Source organism: Silene latifolia, unplaced genomic scaffold, assembly GCF_048544455.1.
Source record: "Silene latifolia isolate original U9 population unplaced genomic scaffold, ASM4854445v1 scaffold_375, whole genome shotgun sequence".
Classification (NCBI taxonomy): Eukaryota; Viridiplantae; Streptophyta; class Magnoliopsida; order Caryophyllales; family Caryophyllaceae; genus Silene; species Silene latifolia.
Window position 1 is genome coordinate 60,789 of NW_027413303.1, and position 27,431 is coordinate 88,219.

Consider the following 27,431-nt stretch of genomic DNA (forward strand, 5'->3'; position numbering starts at 1 on the left):
ATTATGATGAGATTTTTGCACCTGTAGTCATGCTACGTTCCATTCGGATAATCTTAGCGATTGCCGCATTTCATGATTATCAAATTTGGCAAATGGATGTGAAAACCGCCTTCTTAAACGGTTATTTGGAGGAAGAGTTGTACATGGTGCAACCTGAAGGTTTCATAGATCCTGAACATCCTAAGAAAGTATGAAAGCTTAAGCGTTCCATTTATGGATTTCAGCAAGCTTCTCGGAGTTGGAATCATCGTTTCGACCATGTGATAAAAGAGTATGGTTTCACTCGATCGGTCGAGGAACCATGCTTATATATCAAGTCGAGTGGGAGCAAGATTGTATTCTTGATATTGTATGTCGATGACATACTCTTGATTGGGAATGACATTCCTCTCCTATCTTCGGTTAAAGAATGGTTGAAGAACCATTTCCTGATGAAAGATCTGGGTGAGGCACATCGCATTTTGGGAATCCGTATCTACCGAGATAGTTCACGACGGACGTTATCACTTAGTCAGGAGTCTTATTTGGATAAGATTCTTGAGAGGTTTAGCATGACCAACTCCAAGAAGGGGAACCTTCCAATGACATCTGGGATGCAGCTGAGCAAGTCTCAGTCACCCACGACGCCTGAAGGGATTGAGCGCATGAGTCGTGTTCCTTATGCATCTGCAATAGGATCAATCATGTATGCCATGATATGCACACGTCCAGACGTGGCATATGCATTGAGTATGACGAGTCAGTACTAAAAGACTCTAGCTGAAACACACTGGATAGCTGCTAAAAACATCCTCAAGTACCTATGGAGGACTAAGGATTGGGTATTGACTTATGGAGGAGATACTAAGCTATGCGCAACCGGTTACGCAGATGCTAGCTTCCAAACGGATCGAGATGACTCAAAATCTCAGTCCGGGTTCGTCTTTACTCTTAATGGTGCTACGGTCAGCTGGAAGATTTCCAAACAGAGTGTTGTAGCAGATTTTACTACTGAATCCGAGTACTATGCCGCTTCGGAGGCAGCAAAGGAAGCGATATGGATACGTCAATTCTTACAAGGACTTACGGTAGTTCCTAGTTCGAATGACCCAATCACCATCTATTGTGACAATAGCGGTGCCATCTTCCTGGCTAAAGAGCCAAAGTCTAGCAACAAATCTAGACATGTACATCGGAAAGCTCACCTGATCCGTGATTACGTGGAGCAAGAGGAGATAGTGATTGACAAGATTGCGACGGATGATAACATCGCGGATCCTCTCACTAAACCGTTGAATTATGATAAGCATGTAGGGCACGTTATTTCCATGGGAATTAAACGTGTTCCTGAGTTATAGTAGTTGATTATGGATTTGATACATTATCTCTTTCATATACTATTTATAACTTCATCGTTTTTATATGATATTTTGTTTTTCTTGTGGATTGTACCGACAACATTGAACACCACAAAGTGAACTGAATTACATTATATTTGTTTTGGTCCGTAATCGCCTATAAGAGCTGATAACTCTGGCTATTATATTGTGCAGTCGCTTGATGGTGGGTTCAACGAGCCATAAGTCAAACGGTTGACTGATCGTTCACAAATACGAGATTATAACGATAACTGGTAGGACAAATTTTTGTGACAACGTAATGGAGTCCTAAATGTTTAAAAACATTCGGTGCCAGGTCGTGGATTGGACGTCCATTGTGTTCCTAGAGTCGATTCTTTTGACTATCGACTGTCTCTTGAGATTAAGGCGTTTTGGGTGACTTTGGTTTTTCTTTCTCACGGTCCGCCGTGAATCGGAGGCTAAGTAGATTTTTTCGGGTCATTTCATACTTTGTGCTTACATCTGCAGGATTTGAGTTGAGGAAAATATCCAACCCTTATCAGGTATAGTTATTTCTCAGGGCCACTCGAGGAGTTGTAACTGAAATGCATGGCCATGCTCGAATGTTGATTCGTTTATCAGTTAAGTTACTCTCTAGTCGGAAAAACCACTCTTGATAATGATCGCTTGTAAAATACGACCTTTGTGAATACGAATTTGCAAATTGTTTTACATTGAGTGGGAGAAATTTTAGGATATGAGAATCGGTTATCGCACATACACTAGTGAGGACAAGTGAGAGTTTGTTGGAGCTTGTGTCCTCCACAAATTAGTGTGATAAGATTTTTAAATCTCTTACAGGTTCACAAGGGTATACTTCGTATTTTAATCAGTTGATTAACGATTACCTAATAACGGTTGGCTTGCTAGAAAGTTTGACGTTATTATCATACAGATGGCGGTGATCAACTGGTCCCTAAAGGTCACACCTAAAGGATGTGTTTGGGAGATGTGGTTATGGAAATGTAATCACATTGATGCCTTATATGACTAAACAGTTAGTCAATGTGTTGATGAGACAATTATTTAATGAATATTAAATAATATTAGTTGAGACGAATTAACTGTCAATTCGTAAAAATTGAATATAATAAGTTATATTTAATTAATGTATATAATGTTAGCTTGGACGAATTAATATGTTAATTCGTACTTAAATGTAATCAGTTATATTTAATCAACAAGATGAATGTGTCATAGTGGTAATAGTAAGGGTACTCAAACCAAGAGGTTATGGGTTCGATCCTCACTAGATGACAATATATATTTAACACATTTTATACATTTTTGGAATAACCGAAAATAAGGATTTTAATCCTTTTTATTTCGGTTCATTTGGGCCGAAAATTTGAAAAAGAAAATCAACCCATCTACTACATATACTCGGTTATAAGGAGAGTAGGTGATTTTTCTTAAACCTAATTTTTTTTCCCATTCTTGCCTCTCATCTCAACAAAAACACAAAACCCTAATTTTAAAGAAAATTTGAGGGATCGATTCTAGCAAAAGAACAAGGGCATATCTCATATCGTCTTGGGTGCAACTGATAGGAGAATATCATTGCGATATTGTTCATAGGCCATAAAAGCTAGGACCAAAGGTTATTTCTTAATCCTTTACGTATTGTTTATGCAATTTAGTTTTATGACTCGTAATCATCACTTTATTATTCGTTATAATCCTTAAATTTAAAGGGATGCATACAGATAAATCCCACAAAGTATACACGGTATACTTGAATGGTCAAGTACAACAATCATGCCATCCAAAACCTAGGATAGAACAAATCATGATTTCAATTGCGTGATAGTGATGTAGATACCTCATTTCTGCACCTCCCGCCAAACACCCATTGAAGATTGGGCCGCATGTTTATCACATGTCGCGATTTTATGACATTTCATAAATCGGTTAATAAAAGGTAACTCATACACTTGTGTCTACCCTTTGGTCATCATCTAGGTGTCATTACGGTCGTTTTGGCAGTAATTAGAGTACATTTGGAGTCCGGGTCAAAAACCGTCTTCATTTCCTATAACCGTCAAATCCCGAGTCAAAAGTAATGGGCTTGTCTACCTAAGGTTAGGATGTCATAAAATGTTATGGGTATTTCTCATTTCGAGTCTCATGTCACTTCATTGGGATAAACTTTTAGTTTACATTACAAAATGTGCATTTCATTTAGCTAAAATGACAACCCGACATTTAGGCCCGTTTTACGAGGTGATAACGACTTTTTTGGGTCAGGCCTAATTCACATAAAGTTCTAGATCTTTCTTTTAGCTTTCCAACGCAACTGAAATCACCTTATTCCGATTCTTGTAGAGAAAGTTATGCCTAAAATACGACAGGCTGTCAAACGCGCTTTCTTGCGCAGGAGGAAACCGCTGGGGAAAGGACGCAGTAAGTGCTGCGCCTCTTCCAAGGGACGCAGCATGATGTGTGTCCTAAATATGATGTTTTACACCCCATTTTACACGCATTTCAGAGCTCATTTATGTAGTTTATGCTACTATTCTCCCTATTTCCGTCTACTTTCGTGTTTTTGTACATTATTGCAGAAATGTGAAGAATCCAGCGGAAATCAAGCTAAATCCGTCCTCGAGTACTTTGCATTGCATGTGACATGAAGTATTTACTCAAGAAACGAACTTGGCGCGTATTTCGAGGCCTGTAAGATAATTTTATGAAGAATTAGAAGCCAAGTACCAGCTACTCCAGTCGATCGACTGCCCTCCCTAGTCGATCGACCAGCCCACGAGTTCCAGTAGCTACTGTTCAGCGAAGAGCAGTCGATCGACTGCCTTGTATGGTCGATCGACCAAGCCGCTAATTTTGACGTGAATAAATAGATCGAGAAGTTAGAAGCCCATTGTATATTAGGTTTAGGAATAAGTGTTGCGTAATATTCCTATATAACGTAGCTTTAGTATTCAGTTATCATCAAGTTTTCTATCATACAGTTCTAGATACAATTCAACCTTCATTAGTTTGGATTATTTCCGTCAATAAAAGTTTACTTTTTTGCATTCGGTTTTTATCTTTCCTTCCTGTTCTATACGGTATTCTTCTGTTCTTATATTCCATTTTATTGCTTTCGTTCGTAGTATAGAATTGCTAGGTTAGATCTCCCGAAGCCAAGTTATCATTTTATGTTAATCGGTTGTTCAGTTAATTTAAGTATGAATTCGAATGTTTTAATTGTTAAGTTTATTGCTGTCATTATTTCTATCATGAGTAGCTAAATACCCTGTGCTAGGATGTAGGGAATCTGTAGGAGTAGGCGGCATTAGAATAGTAGACCTAGAACGCGCCACGGTCGATCGACTGGGTTCCCTAGTCGATCGACTGGCCACGTGAGTTTTACCTTCGTTTTAATTAATTTAATTTCTATGTTTGACGAATCGAGTGCACGCGAGTAGTTGAATGCCTAGGAATTGACCGACCCAATGAAGATCGAAAGATAGGGAAGGGAGATAGCCTACCTAATTAAGACGACTAAATTAATGAGATCGAGAGATGAGTTAATTTAGACTTGTTAGTCACTTTTCAGGACGAAAGTTAGCATTAGTGATATTAGGGACCTGTAGCTAGATCGAAAGATGCTACCTGTTAGGAATGGACCGAGAGGACTTCTTATTTTCCTGTCTCACGTGATTGTTTTAGACCTACCTAGTTTGCTGCCGCCGAAACTATAGTGAACCGACCATCTTAGCACCCTTTTAATATTTGATTTAATCTTTTAGCTTAATTTACTTTTCATTTCATTGCCATTAGTATAGACCAACTCAAATCAAACCCCCACTCATTTGTTACCTTGGACTAGAATTAAACAACTATTCATTGCATCGCCTCCTTGTGGTTCGACCCTGACTGCCACTAGCTATAGTAGTAGTTTGGACTATAAATATTATTTTTGGTGCATACGACGACATGCATCATATTTTGGCACCGTTGCCGGGGAGGCAATTGTTTAAAATTATTAGTTGTTTATTTTTAGTCTTTTTCTAGTTTAAGGGACATCTGTTCCTTAAACTATTCTCATATTCTACTTGTAGTTTCTTCTTATGCGCAAGTCACAGGGTGGTGAATTACTACCGTTCAATCCTGAGATTGAGAAGACTTTGCGTGAGTTGAGGCGATCATCTAGGATATTGCCGACAGAGGAAGAGCTGAGTACTCTGTCTAGTTACTATGAGAACGAGCTGTTTGAGGAGGATCCACCTTCATCACCTATTTCTACTTCATCAGCCGAGACCGTCACATTTCCAGACATGGCTGAAGAAGCAAGTATAGCCAGTCACTCCGAGCCGACAGCTGAGAATCTCTATAAGGGATTCGCATTACCAGGGACGGATAGAAAATTCGAGCCGAAGCCGTCCTATATCAACTTGGTTGAGAGAAACCAATTCGGGGGGCTGCAAATGAAGATGCAGCCAAACATATGGAGACATTCATTGATTACTACTGTTCCATACCCCCACCAACCGGTGTGACCCAGGACCAGGTGAAGGAGACTATGTTCATATTCTCTCTTCGCGATGCTGCAAGGGAGTGGTACCGAGACCTGGATCGAGCTGCTAAAGGGATCACTGGTTGGAAGTCGCTGGCCCTGGCATTCTACAAGAAATATTTCTCTACCTCGAAGACGAATGCCATTAGAGCTCAGATCACGAGCTTTAAACAGGGTCCTGATGAGAATTTTCATGAGGCATGGGTCCGTTTCAAGAAGCTGGTACAAACTATTCCACACCATGGGTTCGAGAAATGGAGCCTATGCAATCAGTTTTATAATGGGCTCTATGACGATCAGAGGGCTATCCTGGATGCTGCAGCTAGTGGCAGATTCCAGGAGAATGTTGGAGAGACTAAGGGGTGGAAAATTATTGATGATTTGGCCACCCATAAAGCTGAGTATGGAAATTCCAGGGGAAATCAAAGGAGAAGTCGGAATCCCTTCTCAGAATCGCATTAGAGGCTCTTACGGCGAGATTTGATAAGTACGAGTTGGGAGGAGCTTCAAAAGGAGGGATATATCATGTGAATGCTGTTTCAGACGGTTCTTTCATATGCAAGAGATGTGGAGGAGAAGGACATGTTTCAGACAACTGCAGCATTCCCTATGAGTCTGTGCTGCCTTTCAACATTATAGGCAGACAAACACCTATTTTGAGCCGAATGTCCATACGAACTTGAGGTGAAGTAGTCAAAATGTTTTAAATCCGACTCCACCTCCACAGCAGCAGCAACAGCAGAATTATGTGCCCCCTCATAAGCAGCAGCCATATCAAAAGCCTTCGTATGCCCCTCAACAGCAGCAGCAATCCCATGGTTCTGATTTTCTGAGTTGAAGAATTTGTTGCTGAAAGAGTCTCAAGCTAGAGAGGCCAGGATGAAAATGTTGGAGAGCTAAATTGCTCAATTGGCAAGCAAGAATACAACTCGAGCTCCGGGACATTTACCGACACAGACTGATCAAAAGGAGACCCTTAATGCAATTACTTTGAGGAGTGGGTCTACCCTTGATGGGCCCGCTATGGTCGAGGATGTCACTGAAAAAGATGAGGCGGAACCAAGTAAGAAGAAGGCTGTAACGAATAATAGCAAGAAAAAGACGATCAGCAGGTATGTCAGTCGATCGACTGACATACCCAGTCGATCGACCAGTCCGCGAATTGAAACAGCTTCTGGTCCTGTAGAAGCCGGTCGATCGATTGACCTACTTGGTCGATCGACTGGAAACGCTGCTGATGGTGAGTCTTTTCGTCCTCCAATGCCTAATAACTTGAGGGACCACTTGTTTCGGGGTACGACGACTCCGAAAATATTGAGGCAAGACCCAAATGCTGATGGGTCAGTCCCGGTTCCAAAGTATGACCCGATGATGATCAATGGTTCATTTTTGAGACGGTCTGAAGAAGGGTCAAGCTTCAACAAAAAAAAGGTAGTGGACTTTCAGCCTAAGTCCACCGATGCCGGCATGAGAGACCTAGAGGAGAGGGCTAAGTTACTTCTTACAGCCCCATACCCAGAGAGATTAGTGCCGACAAAGGAACAGGTATCATTTAATAAATTTGAAAATGTTATTCATAGCTTAAATGTACAAGTTCCTTTTCTTGAATTAGTTAATCAAGTGCCTGCTTACATAAAATTTATGACGCAACTTTTGTCTAAAAAGAAGTCACTTGAAACTGTGCAATCTGTCGCACTAACTAAGGAGTCTTGTTCTTATTTGACCCATACTGCATCTCATAACCTAGAAGACCCAGGTAGCTTTTCCGTTCCTTGTAATATTGGTACCTTCTCAATTGAGAAGGCATTATGTGACCTAGGAGCTAGCATTAGCGTTATGCCTTTGAGTCTTGCTAGGAAGTTGAAATTGACTAGGTTTGCAGTTACCAACATGATGATCTGGATGATGGTCGATCGTTCGTGGTCCAGCCTATAGGAGTCTAAGAGGACATTCCTGTGCAAATAGGAAAGTTCTTTTTCCCTGTTGACTTCGTTATGTTAGACATGCCCGAGGATGCTCACTGTAGATACCCGGTATCTGCACCTTCCAAAAACCACCCGATGATGATCGGACTGTAACGTGTTTTTGATATGCGTGCGTGGATTGGCTATACATGAGACGGTTTAATGCACTACTCGGATATGAAAAATGATTTCAAAAGTTTTCTAACTTCATTTGCATTAAAATAACTCTATTTAAAGTTTAAACCGTCTTCGGACCCAAAACCGACTCAGAAACCCGCAACTCGAGTCAACCTGAGTCAACCCGAGTCAACCCAAATCTCGAATGTCAAAAATAATGCCATGAATGTTTTCTTCATGTCATTTCCATTAAAATAACTCTATTTAGAGTTTAAACCGTCTTCGGACCCAAAACCGACTCAGAAACCCGCAACTCGAGTCAACCCGAGTCAACCCGAGTCAACCCAAATCTCGAATGTCAAAAATAATGCCATGAATGTTTTCATCATGTCATTTCCATTAAAATGACCCTAATTAGAGTCAAAACTGACACCGAGCCAAAAACCGACTCGAAATTCAAATCCCGACTCACACGGGTCAAACCCGAGTCAAAGACACAAAATACCTACCCCAAATATCACCCAAGAGGAAGCTTACACGGCTAAGCAAACCTCAAAGACCACAAATCACAACCAACAAAACATTGGTTAGAACAAATGCAAAATCCAAATTTGCGAAAGGGACAGTACACCCTATTGAGTCACGGGGTGGCTCGCGCCTAAAGCAGGTGTCTGCTTAGCCTCTAAGCAAACACAACCGACCTACCATCCCACATTTCTCTATAAATACCCACCATCATACCCCATAATATTTACGCGAGCGTCCGCCCCCTCACATCTCTCTTAAACTTCTATACTCGACTTCCTAAGTCACAAAATCGACACGTGTTTACGACCTACCGATCGTAAACACAAGCCTTACACATATTGTTTGGTACCGTCGCCGTGCATTCGACCTACCCATTCGACCAACTCAACTAATTAATCAACATGTTTTAATTAACATATTTTCAACTCATTTTCAAAACTAAATCCTTTTTTAAGGCACCTTTTTATTAAACTTCTTTGATCGTGAATAGTCGCAACGAGAAAAGCGTCTCTAAAGTCGTCTACGTCGCAAACATCAATACACGTAAGTTTGAGGGTGTAAACAACTCACTTTATTTCATGTATTTACTGTTTTTATGAGTCTATAAGCATGAACAATGCATAACACGATCCAAAACATGGGTTAGACGAGCCAAAACCGAGTTTTGGCCTGAGGCAGAAGCCCCTTATGGTGCACACAGGCTCGCGCCTCAATGGGGTGCCCAGGTCAGAACTCAACCGTGATTGTTCTCGTTTTTCCCCTTTAATCTATTTTCTTATTTGTAATCGGTTTTTACCGTTTCGCATGTTTCAAATCATTTTTATGATAAACGTTTTAACCATAAATCATAATCACCCTTGGTTCTTTATACCATGACGGTTTAATCCGTGTCTTGGTGATATTAATTGGTTAATTACATTTTAATGGGTAATTTTACACCCTTTTCGTTTATTTACCATTTTTCTCATTTGTTTACATTTGCAAATATATTAGTCATAATTCATAATCATCCTTGGTTCTTTATACCATGTCGGTTTAATCCGAGTACGATGATTAACTTGACTAATTACAAAGAAATGAACTTAACATGATTAGTTCAAATCAAATATTTTACATTTTTACTTGTAAACTATACTTTTCAAACTTGCAAATCCGACAAAGAATGTTACTCACATAATAGTAATTATTCCGAGTCGTGCAAATCATATTTGCAATCATTAATCACAAAAACCGGTTTTAAACAACCTTTTAAACAACCAGGAAATGCTCCTTGGGTCGGCTCATGGCTCGCGCCTCAAGGCAGCTCCTATTTTCATCTTTTATAAACCAGGACAGGCCTTATTAACTCGCCGTGTGGCTCGCGCCCCAATGGGGCTGCCTGGCACAGTTCTGTCTCATTTTGGTACTTGTCTAGGACGATCCCAATTACGGTTAATCCGAATACATGACGGATCAGATTGACAAGCTCACGTTTTTACACTTTGTCATTTGACACCCTTTTTCAATAAATGGATCGTGTTAAGCATCATAATCCGAATTTGGTAAATGGATGTTTAATTTCCGTATTCACATGCAAATCAATTTAAATCCAACTTGACATCAATTACTTGATATTTGGATAAACAAACCGACTTAGAAAGCTCACATGTTAGGTTAAAGTTTTGGATGCGCATTCATGCATTTTACACCGTTTTATCAACTTTTGCACTTAAACAACCACGATCGATCAGTAGAGGCCGCTAACGCGGGCGGGATTGGGTGTCCGATTAAAGGGCTTCCCAATATGTACCCTCACCCCTTACTCAGAACCTTTGGATAGTGGATGGCCTTATCCAGGGCGTACGAGAGTCATTTTAGGCATAAAATGCTAAAAGGGGGACGACTCCTTATCTTTAGTACCTATGTCAAACACCGCTTTTTGCCTTGGTTGACCTAGGTATAAAGTGGATTCGAACGGGTTCCAAGCATCCCACAAATGCTTGGTGGCGACTCCGAACATCTCTAATCGTTTCGAGACCCTTACCGAGACAAAACCGACCGATCTAAAGCGATCCGGTCGAAAGCATTTTTACGCCGCCGAGCGTGGCTTTCAAAGAGACCTCTGCATGTCCACAGTTTGGCCTGGCGTGCACGTGGCCCGTGACCGCGGACCGGTAGGCGGCCTTAATCCGCAGACCGAGACGTGGCCCATGTCCACATTTTGGCGACTCCGCTGGGGAAAACTAGGACACTTTTGTCTTTGTGATCCTTAGAGGTGAAACTTGAACCAGGTCGTGGTTAAAGTGCATTAATTGATATTACGGTCATAAGTCGGGTTCCTTGTCCGGGACCACAACCTAACCTTTATCGACCAATTGGCTCGTCCCGTTGGCGTGAGTTTTCTCATCCCCGCGTTTCGAATCCCGATTGAGTCAAACATACCATTGACGTTACACATTTCTGTTTCGTCAAAGAGCTTTCATCACTTTCGAGCACGAGGCTAGGGCGCCCTCCTTACACATTTTGTTTGGATTGGTATCCCTCTCGCAAATCGGGGTTTTATTGCTTGGTGTTTAACCCACCCTTTAGGCCAAAACCCGTGTCAGCATTATGCATAATATAATGAACTGTGAGTGCTTATGTGCTACTTGATCATAAGTCCTTCCGTGTCATTTCAAACTTTAAAAACACCTTTTTGCGCCGTTATAATGGCCATTTCAAACCTCGGTCTTCCGCCGACCGTTGCACGCCTTTCTAGGCCGTCGTAATGAAGATTTTCAAACCCGGTTTTTATAATCATTTCAACACGCCTTTCTAGGCCGTCGTAATGACGATTTTCAAACCCGGTTTTTATAACCATTTCAACACGCCTTTCTAGGCCGTCATAATGACAATTTTCAAAACCCGGTTTTTATAACCATTTCAAAGCACCTTTTTATGCCGTCATAATGACGATTTTTCAAACCTGGTTTTCTACAACCATTTCAAAAAGCATGCCTTTTTAGGCTGTTGTAATGACGATTTCAAACCTTGGTTTCCACAAACCATTTCAAAATACCCTTTTACGTCGTCATAATGGCTGTTTCAAACCTCGATCCCTCGCTGATCGTTGCATTCTCAAGGCGCCCTTTTACGCCGTCGTAATGACGAATTCTACCCTCGAATATTCAAAATTCGAAATCAATTTTCAAACAAAAACGTTTTTCAAACCGTCGTTATGTCGATTTCAACCCATGCAACTTTCCAAATTTAAATCTCGTTTTCGAAATCAAATTCGGCTTTTCTAAGCCGTCATAATGACAATTTCTATTCTCACAATTTTCGATTTGCATACCGTCTTTCAAGGTTAAAACGGTTTGCTAACCCGTCGTAATGACGAATTCAATCCTCACGATTTCCATTTTCAAATCTTGAAAACGAATTTAACCGTTTTCAAATTCCATTCAAAATCAAATCATTTGAAAACGAATTGAACCGTTTTCAAATTCCAATCAAAAATCAAATCATTTGAAAGCCAATTTAGCCGTTTTCAAATTCCAATCAAAAATCAAATCATTTGAAAACGAATTTAACCGTTTTCAAATTCCATTCAAAATCAAATCATTTGAAAACGAATTTAACCGTTTTAAAATTCCAATTCAAATCAAATCACTTGAAGGCCAATTTAACCGCTTTCAAATTCAAATCAAAAATCAAATCATTTGAAAACAAATCCAACCGTTTTCAAATTCAAATAAAAAATCAAATCATTTGAAGGCCAATTTAACCGCTTTCAAATTTCAAATCCAACTTCAAATCATTTGAAAACAAATTTAATCGTTTTCAAATTTCAATTCAAAATCAAATCATTTGAAAACAAATCAAAACTCAATCTTTGAAGACAAAATTAACCGTTTTCAGATTTCAATCAAATTCAAATGTTTGAAAACAAATCTAACCGTTTTCTAATTTTAAATCAAAATTAAATCTTTGAAAATAAATTTAACCGTTTTCAAATTTCAATCCGATTCCAAATTGTTTGAAAACAAATCTAACCGTTTTCAAATTTTCAACCCAATTTTAAAATCCTTTGAAAACAAACTTAGCCATTTTCATGGCCATTGTGACGACGATTCCAAATTATTCGATTCTCGATTTTCTAATCCGTGATTCGAAATTTCAAAAACGGTCTTTGGAAACAGCACTTTGTTTTCAGAGCCGCCGCAATTTCAGCTCAAACCGTCCTTTGAAAATAAGCTTAAGACAAATCCTCAACTGGCCGACCTTCTAAAGATCCCTACTCTTTGGAAGCCATCCATAAAATGACAAATGAATCCTTTTGAAAATTTCTATTTTCGAAAATTTCAGTCCACTTTTCCGATTCAGCCTCGAGTCGAAAAGAGTCCAGTCGATTAGAGTCCAATCGATTTCAAGTCAAGTCGTCTCGATAACGTCGAGTCTCTGCCGAAGTTAGTACCTACCTTCTGGTCTAGGTCGTGTCGCCTAATTGTCGAGACATCTTCAATGGCGTTAGCAGAGTCAAAATCTGTCTGGTTTTAAACTTTCATTTCCCCTACTTACGGGTCAAAGGTCAAGTTTGTGTACATGTCTTGTCCAACGGCGTCACACCATCGACAAATATCCAAACTAAGTCAAGAGTCGTCTGTCTGGGCATCACTATGCCAAATTTGACACTCGAGTCTAAGTTCAAACGTCATGCATCAAAAGTTCAAACACGAGAGGTCATTCACGATATTTAATGAACTCATAACTTAGTCACACCGTTGCGTCTTCACGACATATTTGTCTTTTACACATACGTGTAGTACTTGCCTTTGTTTGTGCGATTCCTTGCCAAGACAAGTTATAACGCCTATCGTTATGTCAATTAGGAATCCCTTGGGTGCCATCGATCGCCAACCAGGAACTCAAGAAGCTGATCCATCTGCATCAACCATGACTTCTGCTGAAACCAACAACATGGTCCTTCAACTCCTAGCTACCGTGAAAAACTTGAGCACCCGTCTCTCCCAAGTTGAGGACAAAATGATAACCGAGAATCCTCCTTCTTCTGATATTGAGCAAAGGGTTAAGCTCCTTGAAAGCTGGCTACTGGCCAACGACCAAACCAAAACCAGACGACCTCATGGGTCCTTCCCTGATTTGGGTATGCCTTATGCCACAGCCTTGGAAAGGCTAATCACCCAAGGAAAACTCCAACCGATCGGTCCAACTGCGGACCCTCTACCAAACAAGCGTGGTCGAAGATGGAATGGAAACCTCTTTTGCTGATATCATCAGGGTCGCGGACATGACACCGAGATGTGTCTCCCCTTAAAAGGTGCCATCCTTGATATGATCGAAAAGGGAGAATTACCATTACCTCCCTCGGCAAACAACAAGAACAACCCTCCAGAAAACCTAGTTGGACATAGTCAGGAATCTTCCCTAGACTGCTCTCACCTCATTTCTCCTGACGATGAGAAAATTCATGCAATGGAGGAGGATGGCATACAAAGAGGTATAATGATGCTCTCTGTCTCCATCAACAACATATTCTCAAAGCTGCAAGTGGCTATCGATGATTTGAACAATCGGGTAGCTAATTTGAAGAAGAGGTTTGGTAGTACCGAAAATGAACCTGACCATCAAGGAAACCAACCCTTGGTTCACCAACCAACAGCTGTTGGAAATGAGGAGTCATCCGATGGTTCCCGCATCCATGAACCTACCAACAAAGAAATCACCTCACCAAAATACCCTTCAAAATATCAAGCAACATCCCAAAAATGTCCCACTGACAACAACCCAATCCTGCTTCCGCCCAGGATTGACAAAAAAAAAACAAAACTCACAAAAACATCCCAAAAAACACCAATGCTGGAATCATGGGAAAACATCAAAGGGTATTCGCAGATCTGGGAATAACATATACCACCGCTCTGGAGATACTTGCTTCAAAAGGAATGCTTCAACCCATTGGTCCGACTCCGGACAAACCCGAACACAAAAGAGTCCGATCCTCGGATGGTAATGCCTATTGCCAATACCATCAAGGCAAGGGCCATGACACCGAAACCTATTTCAAACTCAAGCATGCCATTCAAGATATGATTGAAGCTGGCAAAATCATAATTGCACCTCTCAGTCAGGACAATCCTCCTGAATGTCTCAAGTCAAACAGCAAGGTTGAACGTTCTCAAAGGACATTCACCAACCTCAACACAACATATGTCGAAGCTCTTCAAAAGCTCATAACTGAAGGGAAGCTACAACCAATCGGACCCACTCCGGACCCGTCTGAACAAAAGAAAAGTCGTTTCTGGGATGGCAATGCATATTGCCAATATCATCGAGGAAATGGTCATGACACTGAAACATGCTTCAAACTGAAACATGTTATTCAAGATATGATCGACAACCAGGAACTGATAGCTTCATCCCTATGCCAACCAAGTGATGAAGATAACCCTCATGAACATCTCTCTCTCCAAGGAGATAAAAGCCTCATCGACTATTGTCCTCATATCATCCCCAACAACGAGAGTGAAATGCTCAAGTGGGTCAATACTCAAGACCAGACATTCAAGCCGCTGGATGCTGCAAAGGAAACCTTCGAGGAGGAACATGATGATTAGGAGTTCGTATCTACGATTAAGTCCGAGTCCGAGTCCGAGTCTTAGGCTTTCTCATATCTATCCTAGTTTCTGTCCTTTTATTCCTAAGTGACAAACTGGGGGTTGTCCCCATGAGTCACATGTATTCATCGAGTCTGTGCTAACATCTTATTTATCTAAATAAAAGCACAATTTCCAGCTATCATATATTCTCTCCTTTACCATTTCCCGTTGACAACGAGAATTGATTTGAGAATTGATTTAAAACGAACAATATGTTCCAATTCAATGTGAGTACACTCGAGTGACGTTCCGTACCGAGTAAGTAGAGGACTCAAAAATCCGTGTCCATTCTCTTTACCTATTCCATGTCTGGCAATAGAAACCTTTCACTAGCACCCTATTTAGGACGAGCTTTTACCAAAGGGATCCTACGACAAACCTAGAAAATAAACCAGGACATCTCCTTGTTCATGTTCAATGACGGAAGGCAAGCCCATTCCCCACAAAAACATCCCATCACCAAATTTCAACCTCTCACCAACGGGTACATCCCCGTCTGCACCTTTACCTACCTCGAACAAAGGACGACAAAGAACCAATAATTCAAAAGCTAAAGCGAAAGGCCAAAATCAAAGGCCTAAGCCAATAGCCATTCATTCAAAAGCCAAAGCGAAAGGCCAAAATCAAAGGCCCATGCCAATAACCATTCATTCAAAAGCCAAAATGAAAGGCCAAAGTCAAAGGCCTAAGCCAATAACCATTCAATCAAAAGCCAAAGCAAAAGCCAAGGCTAAAGTCAAATCGCAAACACAAATAGTGAAGTTCAAAATCGCTATTTTCACGAATTTCAAACGACGGAACCAAACACCGTCATTCTCAAACAACAAACCAAATACAAAATAGTGAAATTCAAATTCGCTATCTCTCACAAATTTCAAACGACGGAATCAAAACCGTCTTTTTCCAAACAAAAAAGAAATGGCGAAATTCAAATTCGTTATTTTCTCTCAATTCCAAACGAGGAAAATTAAAACCGTCCTTTCAAACAAAAAACGAAATAGCGAGATTCAAATTCGCTACTTTCACAAATTCCAAACGACGGGTTTAAAACCGTCCCATTCAAAAAAGAAATAGTGAAATTCAAATTCGCTATTTTCCCACAATTTCAACTGACGAAATTCAAGACCGTCACTTTTCAAAAATGAAATAGCGAAATTCAAATTCGTTATTTTCCCACAATTTCAACTGGCGAAATTCAAGACCGTCACTTTTCAAAAATGAAATAGCGAAATTTAAATTCGTTATTTTCCCACAATTTCAAATGACGGATTTAAAAACCGTCACCTTTCAAACTTCGGACCAACAAGTCCAAAACACCAAGTCCAGGACCAACAAGTGCAAAGCCCAGGACCCATGAGTCCAAAACACCAAGTCCAGGACCAACAAGTCCAAAGCCCAGGACCCATGAGTCCAAAACACCAAGTCCAGGACCAACAAGTCCAAAGCCCAGGACCCATGAGTCCAAAACACCAAGTCCAGGACCAACAAGTCCAAAGCCCAAGGCCCCAAGGCCAATAACTCCAAAATACAAAGTCCAGGACCAACAAGTCCAAAGCCCAGGACCAACGAAGTCCAACACACCAAATTCCGGACCGACAGACAAGTCCAAAACACCAAACACTAAAACCTCAACCAAAACTGCTTCACCCCTAAGTCCTTCTAGAGACTCTTACAGGGAGACCTATCTAGGATCCTGGGATTTCCCTCAAGATCGTAACCAAAACTGCTTCACCCCTAAGTCCTTCTAGAGACTGTTGCAGGGAGACCTATCTATGCTTCTGAGGATTTCCCTCAAGCTCGTAATATCGCACCTTAACCTTTAAGGTCCAAACATGGAAATCTGATCCCATGTTATTTACCAACCATTTTGTGCTTAGGCCACATCAAGCCGGAGACCCCATTCCGCACCACACTACAAGCCGTTACCCTTCGGCCTAAACAACACAAAATTCTTGCTCCAGATTTTTATCTGTTAAGAAAACCATTATTACCAAGCTCCACATTCCCTAATGTTGAAGCCATTTTTCACCACAATCCCCACGGAGTCCTCGAATGCTTTGCTATCGAGAATGGGACATACCTAATCTACCCTTAGAGTCCACTTTTTAGTGTGCTCAAATGATAAGGAACATTTTCACAAATTACACCTCTTCGATTCATGATCAAGAGGTATTTATCTCCAATCAACCTTCGAGTCACCAAACGGAATTTTCCGTCGTGACGCTCAACTCCAGATTTTTATCTGACAAACAAACCATTATTACCAAGCTCTACATTCCATAATGTCGAAGCCATTTTCACCCCGACCCAGATACGGAGTCCTCGAATGCTTTGCTACCGAGAATGGGACATACCCAATCTACCCTTAGGGTCCACATTTTAGTGTGCTCACATGATAAGGAACATTTTCAAAAATTACACCTATTCGATTCATGATCAAGGAGGAATTATCTCAAATCAATTTTTCGAGTCACCAAACGGCTACCGTCGTGACCCACACACTTTAATGTCCTAACATCTTGCTTAGGCACACCATTCAGAACTACGATTTGGTTTGATTTCACTTCACGTGAATACATAGGCAGTCCTTCAAGGACACAACCATCCACCTCAAAATCACTTTAAGGTCCTAACAACTCGCTTAGGCACACACTCTGAACTACGATCTGGTTTGATTTTGCAAACACACGAATACGTAGGCAGTCCTATTACAAGGGCACAACCACACCCTCACACACATTCAATTTTCAAATCTTCAATTTGCAACATTGCACACACACAGCTCAGAACTACGATCTGGTTTGATTTCGCAAACACGCGAATACGTAGGCAGTCGTATTACAAGGGCACAACCGCACATCCCTTTCAAAACATTTCCAATTTTCAATCCTCAATAACCAGCTCAGAACTACGATCTGGTTTGATTTCGCAAACACGCGAATACGTAGGCAGTCCCCCAACAAGGACACAACCGCATATCCATTTCAATCTCAACCATCAATATCGATCCTCAAGAGAAGCCCACCCAGCTGTAAAAATTAATCTTATACCTCTTTACTGGGGCCTTCTTCCTTAAGACGTCGCCCATTCCCTGTTTTGTCAAATTCCCACCTTCTCACTCTGGGGGCTTCTCTTTCAAGACGCCACCCGTCCTTTATCCTCAAACATCTTTTGAGTCTCAACTACCGTCCAAAATAAACCACCTTTAGCCTAGTGCTCGGTTCGGACGATGACAAGGTCTTGGTTCCGCTCTCCGAATCATCATACCTCGAGAAGGGATCTCAAACAAGCAAATGGTGGCGAAGATGTCTGGAGAAGATAATCAGTTCATGTTCCCCAGCCGAGCGAACCAGGGATTTGATACACGTTGTCACCCTTTCTTGGCTAGGAGTTGCACACGCATGTGCAAAGTCTGTCAGGGTCACCCCCGTGTCGTGTCAATACTGAGTTGGCATCACGTTCATGACTGCCCATTTATCAGTCTGTCAGTATGCGCCTATGTGAGTCCGTGTCCCAACGGTCACATGTCTTCAATCTGTCAAATCACAGATCTACGAGTAACAAGACTCACCTTTTTAGCTTCACAACATCCAAAAATTCTATCTCCCTTCGCGTGAGATATTACATGCTAGTTGCTTTTATGCTAACTGCCCACATGCTTATGTGCGTACGCGCTTATATGCTTGAATTCAACGTGCGTGTCTATGCGACTGCAAATTTGTGTGGCCACTAACCATGCAGATAATCTTGAGAAGACAAACTCACTCCAACTGAGTACTAGGTTCTTCCCAACAAACGGCGACCCGTCAAGTCCAAGGGCTTTAACCACATCATTTACATGGCTTATGCTACCTCCCAACGAGCAGCAACTCATATCCCCGGCGAGTCCTAAGAAGTTTCTAACTCCCCAGCGAGTGCCGATTTTCAAATGGAAGTTACACATGCTATTTTCCACAGTCGATCATTCGACCATAGATGGCTGGCGAGCCTTATAACGCATATGTCTGGCGAGCCTTTGTCCTCAAATAAGATTCAACTCAAGGACGTATCCCGAAGATGCCTCGAGTACAACTCCTTTTCACAAGCTGGCGAGCCTTTGTCCACAAACAAGGTACAACTCAAGGACACATCCCGAAGATGCCACGAGTACATTTCCTTGTCACAGCTGGCGAGCCTTTGTCCGCAACCGTCCAAGGACAGATCCCGAAGATGCCTCGGGTACATTTCCTTGTCATGGCTGGCGAGCCTTTGTCCGCAACCGTCCAATGGCAGATCCCGAAGATGCCTCGTATACATTTCCTTGTCATGGCTGGCGAGCCTTTGTCCGCAACCGTCCAAGGACAGATCCCGAAGATGCCTCGGGTACATTTCCTTGTCATGGCTGGCGAGCCTTTGTCCGCAACCGTCCAAGGGCAGATCCCGAAGATGCCTCGGGTACATTTCCTTGTCACAGCTGGCGAGCCTTTGTCCGCAAACACTCAAGGACACATCCCGAAGATGCCTCGGGTACATTTCCTTACCACAGCTGGCGAGCCTTTGGCCGCAAACGCGCAAGGACATATCCGAAGATGCCTCAGGTATGACTCCTTCTTATGGCTGGCGAGCCTTTATACGTAGTCTAATGGACTTTAAACGACCCGAACCGGAAGAAGACATACTCTAAACTTTTCCCGATGGCAGGCCCTTGACTCGAATCCCCGAGTCGCCTCGACGTCGCCCTTCCCGACGGCAGGTCCTTGGCTCAAACCCTTTTGAGTCGCTTCGACGTCGCAATGGTCTTCAGGTTGTAATTTTCGATTGACCTGGAGATCATACTTTGATTTTTGCCCTGTCCAAGCCTCAGTCAAAGTGGGGGCTCTGTAGATACCCTGAATCTGCACCTTCCAAAAACCACCCGATGATGATCGGACTGTAACGTGTTTTTGATATGCGTGCGTGGATTGGCTATACATGAGACGGTTTAATGCACTAATTGGATATGAAAAATGATTTCAAAAGTTTTCTAACTTCATTTGCATTAAAATAACTCTATTTAGAGTTTAAACCGTCTTCGGACCCAAAACCGATTCAGAAACCCGCAACTCGAGTCAACCTGAGTCAACCCGAGTCAACCCAAATCTCGAATGTCAAAAATAATGCCATTAATGTCTTTATCATGTCATTTCCATTAAAATAACTCTATTCAGATTTAAACCGTCTTCGGACCCAAAACCGACTCAGAAACCCGCAACTCGAGTCAACCTGAGTCAACCCGAGTCAACCCAAATCTCGAATGTCAAAAATAATGCCATGAATGTTTTCATCATGTCATTTCCATTAAAATGACCCTAATTAGAGTCAAAGCGACACCGGGTCAAAAACCGACTCAAAATTCAAATCCCGACTCACACGGGTCAAACCCGAGTCAAAGACACAAAATACCTACCCCAAATATCACCCAAGAGGAAGCTTACACGGCTAAGCAAACCTCAAAGACCACAAATCACAACCAACAAAACATTGGTTAGAACAAATGCAAAATCCAAATTTGCGAAAGGGACAGTATACCCCATCGAGTCACGGGGTGGCTCGCGCCTAAAGCAGGTGTCTGCTTAGCCTCTAAGCAAACACAACCGACCTACCATCCCACATTTCTCTATAAATACCCACCATCATTCCCCATAATATTTACGCGAGCGTCCGCCCCCTCACATCTCTCTTAAACTTCTATACTCGACTTCCTAAGTCACAAAATCGACACGTGTTTACGACCTACCGATCGTAAACACAAGCCTTACACATATTGTTTGGTACCGTCACCGTGCATTCGACCAACTCAACTAATTAATCAACATGTTTTAATTAACATATTTTCAACTCATTTTCAAAACTAAATCCTTTTTTAAGGCACCTTTTTATTAAACTTCTTTGATCGTGAGTAGTCGTAACGAGAAAACCGTCTCTAAAGTCATCTACGTCGCAAACATCAATACACGTAAGTTTGAGGGTGTAAACAACTCACTTTATTTCATGTATTTACTGTTTTTATGAGTCTATAAGCATGAACAATGCATAACACGATCCAAAACATGGGTTAGACGAGCCAAAACTGAGTTTTGGCCTGAGGCAGAAGCCCCTTATGGTGCACACAGGCTCGCGCCTCAATGGGGTGCCCAGGTCAGAACTCAACCGTGATTGTTCTCGTCTTTCCCCTTTAATCTATTTTCTTATTTGTAATCGGTTTTTACCGTTTCGCATGTTTCAAATCATTTTTATGATAAACGTTTTAACCATAAATCATAATCACCCTTGGTTCTTTATACCATGACGGTTTAATCCGTGTCTCGGTGATATTAATTGGTTAATTACATTTTAATGGGTATTTTTACACCCTTTTCGTTTATTTACCATTTTTCTCATTTGTTTACATTTGCAAATATGTTAGTTATAATTCATAATCATCCTTGGTTCTTTATACCATGTCGGTTTAATCCGAGTACGATGATTAACTTGACTAATTACAAAGAAATGAACTTAACATGATTAGTTCAAATCAAATATTTTACATTTTTACTTGTAAACTATACTTTTCAAACTTGCAAATCCGATAAAGAATGTTACTAACATAATAGTAATTATTCCGAGTCGTGCAAATCATATTTGCAATCATTAATCACAAAAACCGGTTTTAAAAAACGTTTTAAACAACCAGGAAACGCTCCTTGGGTCGGCTCATGCCTCGCGCCTCAAGCCAGCTCCTATTTTCATCTTTTATAAACCAGGACAGGCCTTATTGACTCGCCGTGTGGCTCGCGCCCCAATGGGGCTGCCTGGCACAGTTCTGTCTCATTTTGGTACTTGTCTAGGACGATCCCGATTACGGTTAATCCGAATACATGACGGATCAGATTGACAAGCTCACGTTTTTACACTTTGTCATTTGACACCCTTTTTCAATAAATGGATCGTGTTAAGCATCATAATCTGAATTTGGTAAATGGATGTTTAATTTCCGTTTTCACATGCAAATCAATTTAAATCCAACTTGACATCAATTACTTGATATTTGGATAAACAAACCGACTTAGAAAGCTCACATGTTAGGTTAAACTTTTGGATGCGCATTCATGCATTTTACACCGTTTTGTCAACTTTTGCACTTAAACAACCACGATCGATCAGTAGAGGCCGCTAACGCGGGCGGGATTGGGTGTCCAATTAAAGGGCTTCCCAATACATACCCTCACCCCTTACTCAGAACCTTTGGATAGTGGATGGCCTTATCCAGGGCCGAGAGTCATTTTAGGCATAGAATGCTAAAAGGGGGACGACTCCTTATCTTTAGTACCTATGTCAAACACCGCTTTTTGCCTTGGTTGACCTAGGTATAAAGTGGATTCGAACGGGTTCCAAGCATCCCACAAATGCTTGGTGGCGACTCCGAACATCTCTAATCGTTTCGAGACCCTTAGCCAGACAAAACCGACCGATCTAAAGCGATCCGGTCGAAAGCATTTTTACGCCGCCGAGCGTGGCTTTCAAAGAGACCTCTGCATGTCCACAGTTTGGCCTGGCGTGCAGGTGGCCCGTGACCACGGACCGGTAGGCGGCCTTAATCCGCAGACCGAGACGTGGCCTATGTCCACACTCACATTCCTATCATTTTGGGTAGACCATTTCTGCACACTGCTGGTGCAGTTATAGATGTTGGTTCAGGGACTTTGACCTTCAAAGTAGGGAAACATTCCATTGTCTTTGCCCAGACGGCTAAGAAGAAAGACCCCATGTGGCCAGTCACTTGTATTACGGTTTCTGAAAAAAAATCCAATTTTGTGCTTTCTGACATGCCTGTCCCTATACCTATTCCTGTTGTAACACCTCCGCCCCAGTTTGGGAGCAAATTGAGGAAGATTTTTCTGTTTCGGATATTGCAGGAGCTGGGTTGGGGAAGGAAGAGCCGCATGTTACTCCAGCTGTGAAGGAGCCAATCGTTCAAAGAGGCGGTTTAGGATGTCTTAGCTATGACACAAATGAGGAGCCTGATGAGGAGCCAGTCAAAGTGACGGAGTCCGACTTGGATTTTGATGAGACAGAAGAGGTCATTGCTTGGGAACATGTTGAGGCTGTTGATCCGTTGAGTTCTGCGGATGTTGGAGTTGAGAAGAGTGCAGCTGAGGAGATGAGCACTGTAGAGGCTACCTCTTGTAGCCAGAAGCCGAGCAAGTGGGCCATTCCGTGGCCATTCTTGATCAACTATTAGTTGATTAAGACTTTTCCAAAAACAAACATTTTATTGCTTTCGTTAGACTCTTTTTATTGTTTTTGTGTGCGCGAGACTTTGCATTTTTATTAGTTTGCTTAGGATTTTAAACACTTTAGATGGTTACTTTGGGTTTTGCGCAACTTTGGGTGCGTTATTATGTGCTTTTACAGGTATATAGATCATATTAGCTCAAGCTATTGAGCTAATTCGAAGAAATCAGAAAGTTACAGCAGCTATTCTAGTCGATCGACTGGTCTGTATGGTCGATCGACTGGCCGCACAGTTCCAGGAGCTTCTGTTCCTGACATTATGGTCGATCGACTTGGTGAGGTGGTCGATCGACCGTTGCCCGCTGCTGTACCTGTTTTCGATCATTCCCCTGCTGTGTTTGGTCGATTTGCGGACTTGAGGGAGTCTTTTCTCCACTATATTCTCCGACTCATTTCTGTTTTCTTCCGATTTCCTTATTTTTGCACATAATTACCGCTTCAACTTTGCTTTCTCGGAATTACGCGTGGTTTTGTTTGTCTTTTCAGGTACTTATTGGTAGCACTGCTGGCTACTGAAACCTCCTAGCTCACGCTGGTTTGGGGAGGTTTCCTTTTTCTGCGCTTAAAGTCTTGTGAGTTTCCGAGTTCCTTACTTCATGTTTTGTTTAGTTAATTTATCGCAAAATTCCCGTTTCCCTTTTATTTCATTACATGATTTTGCACAATGGGGACATTGTGTGATTTGGTTTAGGGAAGGGTTTTGCATTGCATTCATATGTTTTATTGCATTTCTGTTTCACGTTTATTATTTCAGTTTGCATTTGTCTTTTCTTTTCCATTATATATACAAAATACCAAAAAAATTGAAAAATTTCAAAAATTCCAAAAAATTGCACGTTTAATTTAGCATGTAGGTCGAGTCGGAACGGTAGTATTTCAATGATGACATTGCATTTGCATCTGTTTATGCCTAAGCCTTGCTTAATTGACATGTTATTAGTAGAATCGCATATGCATATCTATGAGGTTTTGTTAAAATATTTGCTGGAATTGAAACTTGACTTAGATTTTTGGCAAACTACATCATTTTCTGAGATTTAGAGCCTATAACTGGTGTCATCTGTGACCGGTTTATCTAGGATTGTGAGTAGTTCTCCTTGTAAGACATGTTACATAAATATGCATAAATATGAACTTTATCTGCTTAATACCTGTATGCATTCGGTTTGTGGTTTGTTGACACATGTGGAAGAGGTTTCCTTTGTTCATTTTGCCCATAAGCTCCACACTGCCAAAAATAGCCTTTTTGTCCCGTCAACTACATCCTACACTTAGCCTGCCCTTGTCAAGCTAGTAGTTTATGTTCTTGGGATTGTTACTTTGTTTTTGGTAGCTAATGCTCATTTTGAGATGATGTTGGGAAGTTGAAAAAGGAAGGAAAGAAAAGAAGAAAAAATAGAATTGAAAAAAGAAATGAAAGGAAAAAAAAAAGAGAAAAGAGCGTGCTGTACTATAGAGGACGGTCGATCGACTGACCATATTGGTCGATCGACTGAAGCCCGAGAAGAAAAAGAAAATCAATTGCATAATTCAAAGTCTTTATTTCATGGCGATTTTTGCTCCCATGTTGCATTTATATCTTATGGGGAGTTGATTGATTTTTATGGAGATTGCGAGATTTGTGCTTGATAATTAGCACCGGTTTTATTGTTGATTTTGAGCAAGAAGTTGGATGATGTCATATGGTTTTGTTTTGGTACTAGCTTGATCACCTATACCTCCACATTCCCATAATTGTTTTGCCTCTTCTTACCCATTACCTCACATATCCACATTCACCTCGGCATGTGTCATGGTCATTTGTTTGGATGGAATGCATGTGTATGGTTGTCGAGATTGTTTTCATATTAGATTGCAGACATGTTCTTATAGGTCGTAGTTAGGCGAGAGTCTTTACAAAATTACTTCTTTCTATCTTCACATATACTCACCTGTATTTATTGAGTGATATGAGCGACCCGTGAGAGTCCGAATTGATAAGTCTCTACAGTTGACGGTTCAGCAGCTTTTAACGACTACATAACTCGTTTGCATGCTTCATATTGCTAATTGATTGTTAGTTGTAGCATTAAAATGGTTTAGCCTATTCGGTTTGCAATTCGCTCTGAGATTTAACTCGTTCCATTAGGTTTTAGGATCGAGTCTAGTTCTTGCTTGAGGACAAGCAAGGGTTTGGTTTGGGGAAGTTTGATGCGTGTCCTAAATATGATGTTTTACACCCCATTTTACACACATTTCAGAGCTCATTTATGTAGTTCATGCTACTATTCTCCCTATTTCCGTCTACTTTCGTGTTTTTGTACATTATTGCAGAAATGTGAAGAATCAAGCGAAAATCAAGCTAAATCCGTCCTCGAGTACTTTGCATTGCATGTGACGTGAAATATTTACTCAAGAAACGAACTTGGTGCGCATTTCGAGGCCTGAAAGATAATTTTATGAAGAATTAGAAGCCAAGTACCAGCTACTCCAGTCGATCGACTGCCCTCCCTAGTCGATCGACCAGCCCACGAGTTCCAGTAGCTACTGTTCAGCGAAGAGCAGTCGATCGACTGCCTTGTATGGTCGATCGACCAAGCCGCTAATTCTGACGTGAATAAATAGATCGAGAAGTTAGAAGCCCATTGTATATTAGGTTTAGGAATAAGTGTTGCGTAATATTCCTATATAACGTAGCCTTAGTATTCAGTTATCATCAAGTTTTCTATCATACAGTTCTAGATACAATTCAACCTTCATTAGTTTGGATTATTTCCGTCAATAAAAGTTTACTTTTTTGCATTCGGTTTTGATCTTTCCTTCCTGTTCTATACGGTATTCTTCTGTTCTTATATTCCGTTTTATTGCTTTCGTTCGTAGTATAGAATTGCTAGGTTAGATCTCCCGAAGCCAAATTATCGTTTTATGTTAATCGGTTGTTCAGTTAATTTAAGTATGAATTCGATTGTTTTAATTGTTAAGTTTATTGCTGTCATTATTTCTATCATGAGTAGCTAAATACCCTGTGCTTGGATGTAGGGAATCTGTAGGAGTAGGCGGCATTAGAATAGTAGACCTAGAACGCGCTACGGTCGATCGACTGGGTTCCCTGGTCGATCGACTGGCCACGTGAGTTTTACCTTCGTTTTAATTAATTTAATTTCTATGTTTGACGAATCTAGTCCACGCGACTAGTTGAATGCCTAGGAATTGACCGACCCAATGAAGATCGAAAGATAGGGAAGGGAGATAGCCTACCTAATTAAGACGACAAAATTAATGAGATCGAGAGATGAGTTAACTTAGACTTGTTAGTCACTTTTCAGGACGAAAGTTAGCATTAGTGATATTAGGGACCTGTAGCTAGATCAAAAGATGCTACCTGTTAGGAATGGACCGAGAGGACTTCTTATTTTCCTGTCTCACGTGATTGTTTTAGACCTACCTAGTTTGCTGCCGCCGAAACTATAGTGAACTGACCATCTTAGAACCCTTTTAATATTTGATTTAATCTTTTAGCTTAATTTACTTTTCACTTCATTGCCATTAGTATAGACCAACTCAAATCAAACCCCCACTCATTTGTTACCTTAGACTAGAATTAAACAACTATTAATTGCATCGCCTCCTTGTGGTTCGACCCTGACTGCCACTAGCTATAGTAGTAGTTTGGACTATAAATATTATTTTTGGTGCATACGACGACATGCATCACATCACCTGTTGTGCCTTTTCTCCAGGGCTTTCTTTTTGTCCAATTTTCCGTGTTTAACCTAAGTCGGTTTTTTCCGGATCTTTCCTTCAGTATCTTTTCCTAAACCCTAATTCCTCCGTGTGTTTAGTATAAATAGGGATCTTCGTTCCTCATATTTCTGACGTGAGTGTCGGCCCTTCTCTTCTCCCTTTGCATTCTAAGACCGTGCTCTTGCTTATTGACGTCTATGTGCTTGAACTTTCGACCACGTAAGCTCGGATCCTTCTGAGTACCAGTCTCGTTTGCATGACCGACCAATTTGACCAC

General features: G+C 41.2%; 1 non-coding gene across 1 annotated transcript; it reads right to left on the reverse strand.

The window, feature by feature from the left end:
* Positions 1-6,033: 6,033 nt before the first annotated feature.
* On the reverse strand, positions 6,034-6,140 carry LOC141639404 (small nucleolar RNA R71). Its single transcript, XR_012542513.1, has one exon. It is a non-coding gene; the product is annotated as a small nucleolar RNA R71 (small nucleolar RNA).
* Between the last annotated feature and the right edge of the window lie 21,291 nt (positions 6,141-27,431).